The sequence below is a fragment of the Herpailurus yagouaroundi genome, unplaced genomic scaffold (genome assembly GCF_014898765.1).
Source record: "Herpailurus yagouaroundi ecotype Mexico unplaced genomic scaffold, PumYag 159, whole genome shotgun sequence".
NCBI classification, from domain to species: domain Eukaryota; kingdom Metazoa; phylum Chordata; class Mammalia; order Carnivora; family Felidae; genus Herpailurus; species Herpailurus yagouaroundi.
The window spans coordinates 79601956-79614545 of NW_024412400.1; the positions used below are offsets into that span (position 1 = coordinate 79601956).

General features: G+C 47.0%; 1 long non-coding RNA gene across 2 annotated transcripts; it reads right to left on the minus strand.

Annotated features, from left to right (window-relative positions):
* Positions 1 to 3869: 3869 nt before the first annotated feature.
* LOC121034142 (uncharacterized) lies at positions 3870 to 9521 on the minus strand. 2 transcript variants are annotated; one of them, XR_005792314.1, is made up of 3 exons: positions 9427 to 9514; positions 8578 to 8764; positions 3870 to 4783 (listed from the first exon to the last, which is right to left on the minus strand). It is a non-coding gene; the product is annotated as an uncharacterized LOC121034142 (long non-coding RNA). The 2 variants fall into 2 exon arrangements; XR_005792315.1 differs by lacking the exon at positions 8578 to 8764 and having other exon boundaries at positions 9427 to 9521.
* Between the last annotated feature and the right edge of the window lie 3069 nt (positions 9522 to 12590).

The following is a 12590-nucleotide window of genomic DNA, read 5'->3' on the forward strand; positions in this document are numbered from 1 at the left end:
AAAACAAAAAAACAAAACAAAATAAAAAAACCCCAAACCCCCTGCCTCACATTCCTTCCACGTCCAACCAATATCCTAACATCTCAAAGTCCCATGGAAAACAAATACCAAAATGAATTCCACAACTAGCTGTAGAATAAAGATGCCTATTCCCATTTGTTAGCTAAGGAATTTTAAGTATTATGAAAGTCAATGGTTTGTCCATTCTTCCTCTCAATAGATTAATTAGTTCCTACTCTATGCCCAGAACTGGATACAGTGGCAAACTAGGCAGACATAGAGCTTATAGAGTAGTGATTAATCAGTCGTTAAATATAAATCAAGTACATAAATAAATATAAAATTACAAATTATGATACATTCATGAAAAGGAAAGCATAGGGAAGTGTAAAGAAATGTGATGGAAAGATTGGCATAGTTTACATTGGTGGGTCAGAGAAGCCCTGTCTATAGAGGTGAACATCATGCTGGGAGCCAGGAAAGGAACAGAGAAGCAAAACAGATAGCAGAAACAGCCTTTGCAAAGGTCCTGAGGCTGGAAAGCAAGTGGCCAGTGCATCAATGCGGGGAGGAGAAGGTCAGAGGGCAAGGAAGGGGGCATATTATGCAGGCCTTCTAACCCATGACAAGCACTTTGAACTTACTAAGTGCAATTGGAAGCCATCAAAGGGTTTTAAACAGGAACAAGATGTGACCTGATTAGCATAAAAAAAAATCCCACTAATCATGGAAAATAGATCAGATGAGGGTGGAAACTATGGCTGAAGTCCCCCTAAGAGTTGATGAATCAAGCCCAAGAAACATTAAGTCCTAGTCCTTGATTCGAACTACAAAAGTTGTCTTTAAGAAACCATTATTTGTGATGTACAATCTACAAAAAAATGTGTATCATTTTATTAAACAGAATCATACTTTTTCAAATTACTTATCAACTAAAATGATCTAAAGGCCCAGGGGGTCGCTTCAGGGCGATGCAATGTCTAGCTGGCTTCCCTGGTCACCTTGTTCTACTTTCCATGTTTTCCAAGAACAGAGGTTGTGGAGGGTAGTCATGATTGAGGAACACATATATAGGTCATTTGCATCTGATTCTCCTACCCAGCCTCAACTTCATTACACAGCAGCGGCAACAAATGTCAGTGGCAGGAAGTACCCAACAAGAAGAATTAACCACAACTTTTTTTCATCCAAACTTACACACACACTGTCACACACACATACAGTTGGTTTGAAGTGGGGTGGGGGGAGGTAGCCCGCCTTCTCACATTTTTAACCAATAGGATCTCGTGTCTGCCATCAAAACAACAGCCTCTCAGTCAGTTGACCTTTCGTGATGGAGGGGGGTTGTGGGGAGAGGAGGGAGAAAGGAAAGAGAAAACTTAGGCTTTGCATCATTTGTCACTCTAACAGTTGAACACTGAATCAGTCTTATGTTACAGACACATTAATTTGATTAAGATACAATCCGTGGGTCATTCAGGCATACGAAGTACTCTTGCTTGATTGTGAAATTAACAATGAAATCGGATAAATCATTACCAAACTAGAGGTTACTCTGGGACTTGCAGATTGCCTCCCCTCCCCCCTCCTCAATTCATTTTCTTCATCTAATGCTGTTTTTGACACTTAGAAGGGAAAATCCGTGCTAAGACAATGGTGGCACACCAGCCTTAAGCTCTCAAGGCATTAGTTAAGGGAGCTAACGCTGACTCAAAACAGGAACTGATGGTAGACCCATCTCCCAAAGGGTTCCCAGAGTCCCTCCAAAGTGCTCATAACCATTCCAAATGCACAGGCACTGCAGGAAGTTATACACAGCCTCAAGAAAGCCACTTTGACATCTGCAGGCTGAGATCCTTGTTTCCATTTTTACTACATTATCCCCTGCCTGCCACCTTGTTTCTTTCTAGGAGCAAGATGAGTTTCAGACTCTGGGCCACTTCTGGTCAAATATCTACCAAATCTCCACTGTGTTTCAGGCACTGTGGTGCAAAGATAAACAACAAGACTTGAGCGTGGATCTGAACAAGCTTTCCCCCTAGTTGGTCACTGTGTCCTCATCCGTTCCGTGACTCCATGGCACACGGCTGGCTATGGCTTGCTGCCCCCTGACGTGCTGCAGTGGAGGCATGCAAAGCACCACGGGACATAGACAAGGAAATTAATCAGAGAAGATGTGGCCTTACGCGGAATGAAGAGGAGTTGATCACTCAGAGAAGGGAAGGGGAGGGCATTCCCAGCAGAGAGGACAAGACAGGGAAGCTTGGGTGCACATTAGGTATATGGTCACAACTGTGGTGTAGCAAGGCAACAGCCAGCTGTTTTTCCCATCTTGGGAGAAAGCATTATTGTGGCTTAACATATATTCCAAATCTGGAGTATTAAGGTGAATCAAGCCCCGATCCCATGTAATATAGAAAAAAGAATGCTGGATTGGAATTCGGGGGACTCACTGTTCCTGCATCTAACACACTATGTGACCTTGAGCTTGGTATTTCACCTGTCTCTGCCTGGGTTTGGCGTCTGCAAAATGGCAACATAGATCTCTTTCACAGGATCCTTTGAAGGGTTAAGTGGGAAAATATATGTGAAAGGTTAACTTCAGAGCATCAAATCCTTTTTTTTTTTAAGTTTATTTATTTGGCGAGAGAGGGAGGGGCAGAGAGAGAGAGGGGAAGAGAGAGAGGGGAAGAGAGAGAACCCCATGCAGGCTCCATGCTGTCAGCACAGAGCGCGACTCGGGTCTTGATCTCATGAACCGTGAGATCATGACCTGAGCCGAAATCAAGCGTCTGGACACTTAACTGACTAAGCCACCAAGGCGCCCCTCAAATCCTTTTTGATAAGAGTGTAAATCATAGATAGCAAACTGAAGAAGTTACTGATATTATTTCCAGTGGGCACTGTCATGACATGTTCATGGACCAACAAGCCATCCAGTGGCTGAAATGTAGGGAGCATGGCCCCGGCTAGCTTGGATAGACTCTTGAATGTGTGTGGGTTTTGGATTTCATTCAATTTAGGAACACGGGTTTAGCCATTATTGTATTCACTCAACAGATAAATAGAACTGACTCTTAAAGATCATTCAAAGTGAAAAGTAGAACCAATCATCCAACCTACTTAGTCTGTGCCCTTGCGAGTGACCCAATCACTGTACCAACAGGTTGACCATCTGAGAATTTCTGAAGGGCACTCACTGGTCCGATGAAAAATAGGTAGGATTTGCTTCAGCGAATGAGAGTTGGAAATAGCCTCCACGTTCCCTTTCAGCCCTAATGCTTCTTAACTATTCTGTACATGGTGTTCATCCAGATGCCAGTACATACACCATTTCTGTGTTCCGAGATGCCAGGGTCTGGGTAATCCCACGTGTGGCTCAAAGAGACTGATGTGTATGTTATGGCTCTGAACGTAGACTATACACTCCCTAGAGACTTCATGAGATGATGCAGGGATGTTTCTAGAAGAGCTTTCAGTTGGAACCCCAAGCCATCTGGAGCAAACCAAAGAGTGAGCAAAGCAAACTTGTCACCCTGTGGAAGCAAAGATTTAGCGGTGCGTGACACCTAGGATTACAAGATGATGGAAAAAAGAAAACTCTGCAACCGTCGACTCCCCTCCTGCACTTTCCTTGTGAGGGGCTGAAGACATTTTATAGACGTGGATGTCTACTTTTCTCATTGGCACGTTACTTTATCCTCCAGAACTGCAAAGGTTCCCCTTCCCTCATTTTTAAGAGATGTCAACCAGATCAAGATGAGAAGACCTTCGAAACCTGCCATGCCTGTGAAGATCATTGCTTAGAGACAGAGCCGGGGCAGCTTTGACATTTGTCCCGTTCCTCCCAGGCAACAACTCTAACTCTCTGTTCTCCTGCTGTTACATGGGAAAGAAGGGACAGACTTGAAGACACAGCTCGGCTGTGTGTCCTTGAGCAGAATAATTTACATTTCTGGCTTTGGATCTCTTTTCATCATTATCCTCAGAAGGTAGACATGACCTCAAATATCCCTTCCATTTTGGATTCTTCACCAAACTAGGACGCTTCCGACCAGGCTCTATTGGCAGGGCCAAGAGCCATGAAAAAGCTCATAGCCAGCACCTTTACTTCCTCACTTCTAAAATGAGGGTAGTGACAGCTACTGTGCAAGGTAGCTGGAAAGATTAGATATAATATATGCAAAGCCCTAGCACAGTGCCTGGCCTGCAGGCGCCCCATAAATGGAGGTTTTTAAATCAAAACCTAAAGGTTTCCAGGTGAAGCCTCTGCCAGTCTGACCTCTGTCTCCGCGGTCCCAGGCATCTTGGTGGCTTGAGCACATGGCCCCTGACTTAGTGCTGGCCACTGGCTGCCCCAGGTCCAAACAGCAGAGCAATGTCTTAGGCTCTTCTGTTCCATCCAGAGGTGACACAGAAAGCCCGCAAAGTTTTCTGCTTCCTTTGGCTGGAACCCTGTGGCCGTGAGTGCAAGCTAGCTCCAAGTGTCTGTGAAAGGGAGGCTTTTCCCAAGGCCAGCCATTCGTTCCGCTGGGCTGGAGCCTGCGAGCTCTCTCCATCCCTTGCCATTGAGGGAGGACGAAGTGCAGGAAACCAGGAGCCTAAAGCAGGGAGCAGGCGGTCCTCCTGCGTCGGCTTTGCCAACTTGCCCGGATCCCAGGGTTCTCAGCGCTCGAGTAGGGTTAAGTCGTCACCACAACGGCAACGTTGTTGTAGGCACCGTGCAGGCTTGAAGCGGTAGAAATATGTCTCACTTGCTCCGACTCCCCACCCCCGGCAGAACCTGAAAAAAATCAGAAAATTCCACTTGCTTTTTCCTATTTAATGAGGTCGAACATTCTTAAGGAATGAAAAGCACAGCTCCAGCCTAGCTTTTAATTAGCTTCAGGAGCCCTTGTTTCAAAGTAGCCTCGTTCCCAAAGCTATTCTCTCTCTGCTCTGAATGAGATGGAAATTCAATTGCATCCGCCTTGTCGAGTCAGAATAAGACGCTCCCCCCACTCAAGGTCACATGGGGAAAGACACTCAGTAGCCAGACAGACGCTGCACTTTTTGACCCCAGCAGGACGCCAGAACCTGAAAAGGACGCTTAACAGAACCCCGGTTTAGACCAAACTTGGTGTTGTTTCCATAGCCCCATCACGTGAACTCGGGCTGGTTTTCCACATGTCCAGAGGAAAAAAAGCCATGGACTTGAGAGCCCAACAGACCCAGGATCAGATCCTACCTTCTCTTCTAGGTGCCTGTGCGGTTAACTAAGTGCTCATAGCTTCCGTCTCCCTCACTGTGACCCAGACATTGCTGCCTGCCTTGTGGGATGGCCAGAAGGACCACGTGAAATATTGTGAGTGAAGCATAACGCCCCAGACATCGTCGGGGTCATCAGTGCTCAAACACTGCCCTTCCTCTTCCCTCTCATCTGTACGACAGGGTTAATGGCCCCCACTTTGTTGAAGTAATGACCCAAAGGGAGTGTATGTAGATGAGGGCGGGAGCCCGGGTTTGGCATTCAGAAGTCAGGGGTCAAATCCCAGCCCTGCCCCCTCCTGCCCGTGCAACCTCGGGCAAGTGCCAGAGCCTCACAGTTTCCTCTTATTTGCAAGCTGGGATACCAGCAGCTCCTCCACAGGATCCCTGTGAGGACTAAATGAGATAGTGTACAAAAAGCCCCAGCCTAGTGCCCGGCACACGGTGAGTGTGCCATAAATATTAGCTACTAACAGCAGCAGCCGCAGCCGAGAGTACGCTGTAAAATTTAAAATCCTCTAAGATGCCCGTCTCAAATCCTTTCTGGAAGGAATGTGCCAAAGTTACCGGTGCTTATGTAAATGTAAGTGGTTATTATTTATGTAGGAGAACATTACTGAGTATTATTCAGGAAGAGGGAGAGAACAATGTAGAGAAAGACGAAATTTACGATACGGTCTTCAAAGGGGAAAGAGGAGAAAATAACATCTCACCCGGCACGGGAGGAGCATCCCCGTGTATTAGCTCAGAGCTGCCTGTCTGCAGAAGTTCCAACAACCGAGGCTTCTCTGAAGAAAGAAAAAAGGGAGAGGAGAGGAAGGGAAAAGAAAGGGGAAGAAAATCTCATTCTGTTTCCTCTAAAATTAACCCTAAGGCTGTATTTATCCAGCAGAATCTTACTAAACACCCACCCCAGGGGAGATACCGCTACACCGAGGCCCTGCTCGGTCCTCAGGGAATCTGCAGTCTAATGAGAACCTTACAACAAGTACATAAATAACTAATTAAAGGTAGAAAGGGAAGTGTCATGAATCATTATCGTCGTCATTGTTAGAAGCCATTTTGTGGCATCCCCCGTAGTTGGTACACCGTCCTTTTTCCCGAAAAGAATTTCGGCCGGTTTATGATCTAAAAGAAGATGTACACTGAGCCACAAACAAAACTCGAACGAGAAATTTAGACTAAAGTCAAAAGGAAGGACGAAGGCTAATCTAATTGTCGGATTCGGCATCGGATTCAGCTTCGGCTCGGAGCTTCCTGGAAGTCAGGGCAAAATGGGAAACTCATTCTCGTAATTGCTCATTTCTTCAATGCGGACGCTCTCTGAAGCAACATACGGAAGGCTACACAAGGCCTAATTCGACAATCTTGTAGTTTCTATTCAATTGGCTAACGCAAAAGGCACGCGTGTCTGTGGAATCTTGAGACATTCGGAGAAGGCATTAATCATCATCGACACTGAAGACTATGACTTGGGGTGTGAGTGACTGTTTTTTGTTGTTTTTCGTTTCTGTTGGGACTGTTTCTCAGCCAGCAGCTACGCCGAACGCAAGCCGTTTCACTTCGTACGTTTATAGGAAAAACGGACATACTTTAGAACACTGAGCGATTTTCGTGTCGGTAGGCTAGACCTGCTCATTTTATTTTCCACGAGATTGCACTATGCCAGGGGGCTTTGGTCTGTCGCAGGGCTCTCTTGGGTTCATCGCTGCTGTTCTCAAGTCACCCCCACTCAGCCAGGTAGGTGGGAGGGAGGAGAATTAGCCAATTGTACAGAAAAATCAAAGACGCTTGCTCGCAAAGGTACCGACTTCTGAGAATTACCATGAATTTTGCATGCCACTGACTAAGAAAGGAAGGAAGGAAGTGACATCTTGCAGGCCCTGGGTTTGGGCGGGCTGCGGTGAAGCAGACCAGCTGCTATTTTTCTGGCTGGTTTCTGGCCTGTTGTGATGTCTTTTATTAAACCAGCAGAACTTGAACTTTAAAACCTGTTTTAGTATATGTGCTGCCGAAGCGAGCACTAAAACCTGTGTTAAAACACCGTGTTTTGCCTCCTTTTCTAACGTCAGGCATAAAAGTCTTGTGAGTTGGATTAATGAGGAAGACTTTTTTTTTTTTTTTTTAATAAGAAACAAACACATAAGACAAGCAACGAAGGAGGGGAAGAGGAGAAATACGAAGAGAATTGCCAAAGAGGTGGAGGGAGGCAAAGATGGCCTGAAGGCAATGATGTCTGACCCCTTCTCTGCTCAGGCCCTGCAGTGCCCCTGAGAGGGGTTGCCCAGCCCTCGGCCATCGAGAGAGAGAGAGAGAGAGAGAGAGAAGGAGAGAGAGAGAACTGCGCTCAGGGACAGGGCTGGACAGAGAGCCTGGTCGCACGTGCTGGCCAATACCACGCACATCTGTTTGATCTGGCACTGCTCACCGACCAGCTGTTGGCACAGAATCAGAAAGGGCAGGTGGGGGCGTTGGGGAAGGGGCAGGAAGGGGAGAGGGGATTATGCACAGTTGTTCCAAAAAGGAGAATGGCGGGGGGGGGGGGGAGCGGAGGGGAGGTCAGGAGGAATGAGGCTGAGAGGGGGCCCAGGGGCAGGCAGGGGCAGGAAGCCCACAGCTGTGGTGGTGGGCACCACCACTAATCACCCTCTGCAGCAGGTGAAGTCCCTGAGTCAGAGTCCGCAGGCACTGGCCATGTGACTTTAGCAGAAATTCAGGCACCGGGCCAGGTTTGGGCAAAGTGTCAGGAATGCTTTATCACTCTCCCCTTTGACCCATCGGCTCTCTCACTACTGGTGACCCTCTCAGACTTCCAAACGGGCCGCCATGTTGTGTCCCTCTTTTTCCTACAAGGTTAAGCCTTCCGTTGCCTACCTCAAATGTTGGGTTTTGGTTTTTTCTTTCTGAGCTCACAAAGACTTACTTTCTCTAAACTGTTAAGATCCTCCCAGCTATCTAGAGAGAACGCTGGAAAGAATAAGCCTTCCCACTTAACAGAGGCCCTAGGAAGTGTAAGCAATATTCCTGAAGTCACCTGGCTCAGCCAGTGGAAGAACAATTTAGGCGAATGCTGACTCAGCAACATTTGCCCTGCCAAAATTTGCTCTGGTCCAAAGTTCCAACCATGTGCCAGGAGGCTGAGTTGGTGAGTGGTGAGTGTACTCACCAGGGGAGAGCTGTATTATTATGTAACCTCAGTGTGAAATCTTACACAAGCCTAAGTTCTTTGTCCACCATTTATTCAACGCGATGTGCCAGAAACCATGCTGGCTCTCAAGTAGCTCACCATCTGGGCGATCCTTTTCTGAGTCTCTAACCAACGTCCATTACCTGAAGGGAATCCATTCTGGTAACTCCCGTGGGTTTGAAAATCTCACACATTCATCACCTTTGCAGTGGAAAAACTTCTTCCCTGCTGTTGGCATCACACGTGACAAAAGAGACAGGACATCGCACGGCAGCTGGGATTGATTACTGGGTCTGTTTGCTTCTAGGACCTTCTCAGCGCCCAGAGGCTCTAAAGAGCATGAGATGGAATTAACAATATTCAATTTGAAAGATGTAGAAGAAAGACCATTTCATATGGTCTGCCCTAATAATATAGGTTCTGGATCTGAAGAGTTCCAAGGTTCAAATCCTCCCTTTGCCGCTTATTAGCAGAGTGAAATGAAATCACCCCTGTAATGGCATGGAATTGGGCTACTCGTATGCCCAGTTGAAGAGGGAAGGGAAGAGGGAGGCTTGTCCCTTACAGACAGGACATCCATAGTGACAGCAGCCTATCTTCAGCCTCCCATGGTTTTTCTTTATAGAATACCCTGATTTCCCACCTTGTGCCACTGCAGTTTAACACACAGATACTAGGGCTAAACTTTCCTACTCAGCAAGGGAACTTCAGACCATAAACCATCTACAGATAATATCAGCAAAGGTAAGTCTGATTCCTCAATGACCTATCACCATCCAGGCTTCCCTGAAGGGAAGCCCCACATTAACTCTCTGGAGGCCTTTGTAGCTGCTTCCAGAACAGGACCTTCTTGATCGTCCAAATGGAAGATGGTCTTCTTCTGGTTTTCTGTAACACATTTCCCAGCCTTCCCTCTCTCCTTCTGGATCTTATCCCTTATCTCTCCAATTTCTGAACACCTTGTTGCACTTCTCCCTCACTGGCTCACTCACCTGGACCTCCGTGCCCACAGGGGCCACACCGCTTCCCGTCACCCAGCCTTCATGCCTTCCACAGCGCACAGCTCACCACAGCCTCTATGCTGCCTGTGAGTCATATAGGGTCACAAGTAACATATTAATTAAATGCACATTTGCATTCTCAAATTAGCTTCCATAGTCTGTATTACAGTCTTGAAGCATTGTAGACACTATATTGATGTAAAACACAGATGTCCATAAGTCATCACATGTAGAGCTCTTTCTCCGGGACCCAACCGCCACAACTAGGACTGGCTGATTGACACCCTGACCGGTTGATAGTCTGAGAGCTCCCCACTGACTGGTGTTCAGCTCTGCTCCAGGCTGAGGGCTGTTACTGCGACCCAGCCTCAAGTCTGTCCTTTCTGACCTCATGCCCTAGGTCCCATGACGCGTCTTATCCCCGATACTGAATACCTGATCCCATAATCCACTGGTGTCCTGATTCTCAGAGCTGTCAAGCCTCCCAGGTATTACCATTGGTCACCAGCAGCCACACGTCCTGTCTGAGACCTTTGGGAACAGGACTGGCTCCCGGCCTCCCCCCGGCATGACGATGTAGTGGGAACAGACTCCGGGTTTGAATTCTCACCCCATTGCCTCTTACGTGACCAGCCATTTGATCTGTCTGGGCCTCAGTCTCCTCATCAGTAAAATAGGAACAAAAACACCCTGGCAGAGATTCTGTGAGAATTCATGGCAATGCAGAGGGTTTAACACAGAGTCTTGCTCAGGGAACAGTAGCTGTTTTTCTTTGGATGGTTATCTGGCTCAATGCTGACTGCCACCTGGCCTGTCACCTCCTGCCTGTCCTCATATGCTGCTGGCACTGCCCACACCCACACCTCCCTCACGGCCTCGTCTGGTCTCCGAGTTCCAACTTTTCCTGCCCCTCTGAGTGAGTCCCGCTGTGTCTGTTCTGACCGCTGGCTGTGCCAGTCCTTGGCAACTCTTCTCACCTCCACACTCAGTGACCATCATGTTGGTAGCTTGCACTTGGCCACAGAGGTACTATTTATTTACTCCACAGAAATCAGCAAGCCGTACAACAGGGCTCTTTCCCCTGGAGAATTTCTAGTGAAACATTTGCAAGCACACTTGCATGGACTCTTCATTCTTTATGTACCTTCTCTACGCCTGATTGCCTGACCTAACGCTCACTTGTAGTCCTTCTAAGGGAACACCTCAGAACTTTTCTTCCGCGCATGGACTGGCCTCTCCTTTCAGCAAGAATGCTGCTAAATCCCATGCCGAAGGCGACAGAGCAACTCTGGGCCTAGGCATGGAAACATGACACCAGGAAACAAAAAAAGTCTAACAAATATACATCAACCTCAGGATTGACCCCACCACTAATGAGCTCTGCTCAGCACAGCCAAAGCGTTTTCTTCCTGCCGGCCCCCCTCCTGGTGATGCAGACTCCAGGGGCCCAGGCCTTCACCTGAGCTCTCTGATGGAAATCTTCCAGGCCCTAAATGACCAAGCCCTTCATGCCCCTCCTTGAATGCCTCTGGCTTGGAAGCACTCCTGTCCTGTAGCAAAGAGGGTGTGGCAGGAAACGAATCCCTTACTGCTGAAAAAGGAAGCCCTGCCTTTCCTTCTTGTTTTGAAGGCTCTAAACCACACGTGTATGCTAAGGTGTAAGCATTTTGAGGGCTCAAATCTTGTTTCAGAGGCCTGAGCAAGTGCCCTGCCCCTCAGCGGTGTCGAGTTCAGATCTGCTGTACCTGGGACCCCTTCTGAAGTTTGTAATGGTTCCTTAGCGCAGGGCCACACTTAGCTGTGTATGCCCTTGAAGAAGGACTTATTAAGTGAATAAACAGTCCGGGGAGCACGTATGGTGGGGTGGAGGAGGGAATTTTTTTTTTTTTTTTTGGTTTTTTTTTCTTTGGAGGAAACGTGTTCTTGTGGATTTCACAAAGCAAATCATCATCTGCTGTCGTACAACCCTATCTATCTTGGTATCTGTCCTGGGTCTCCTTTCAGCAGTATTTTGTTCCTGACTGCACCTGAAAGGATTCCCACAGCCCATCCTTCTTGCCCATTAAACCTTAAGTCCTCTTTTCTCCCCACGGGACCCATACATTCTACCCATTTTCGTCTCTTCACAATTCCAGACGACCCATGGAAGGCAAAACACTTCTCACTACCCCACTTCCTCCTGTATACCCACCCCTCAACTTGCTGCCTCAAAATAGGCACACCGACTATGCTTTCGTATTGCTGTCTTTAATGATGTTCTTTACAGGGACACCAACAGAGAGCGAGGTAGGTAGGGGAGGAACGAAAGTTTCAGCGTTCTCTCCTACATTCTCCTTACTCAGGTCTCTGACCCACACAAAAATGTGAAATGTGAGCCCATCGTTCTAATAACCCTTCTTTGCCTCTCTCTCTTCTCCCCTCTCGCCTTCAGGGCAATGCCGCCTGTGCTGTCGGATTACTTCTAGTGTAATGGCAGACATCATGACCTTACTGAGGCACTTCGCGGCTTACAAATCACTTTCTGTCCATTATTTTGGTGAACATCAGAACCTCCTTTTGACCCAGGTGTTGGTGTGACTGCCACCATTTTAATGGGTCATTGAGACAGTGTAGACAGAGTGCCCGATAGATGCCTGTATCAGTCTCCCCCCACCTATTTTGCCCCAACCAAAGAAATACAGCGATTAGACAACGATTGTATGTAATCCTTAAAAAGAACCTGATTCAAGAGATTTTTTTTCCCCCGAGGAAAGCATTCTCAAATTATGTTTTAACTCTATGTGATGAGGGAAATCCACATACACTTTGTATTTTCCACCCAGCTGGCAACAGCCTCTTGGTGGACGACCAGACCCTTCCTTTTGTTTTGACATAGTGAAGTCAGGGTGCCTCAGACTGGACATCCAGATGACCTCTTGCTGTACTTCAAAAATCAAGGTTTGAGCCAAATCTGGATCAAGATGAAAAATTGCCATTATTCCCCTGCTGGCTTAAAAAAAAAAAAACAAAAAAAAAAAAAACAAAAAAAAACTCTATTACTTTTTCTTCCTGCTTTCTGGTCCAAATTAACCTCAGAAGTATTTAGTTCTTCAATACAGAATACCTATTGTCTACCCCATGTTGGAATAACACAGAACTTATTTTAAACTATTTAT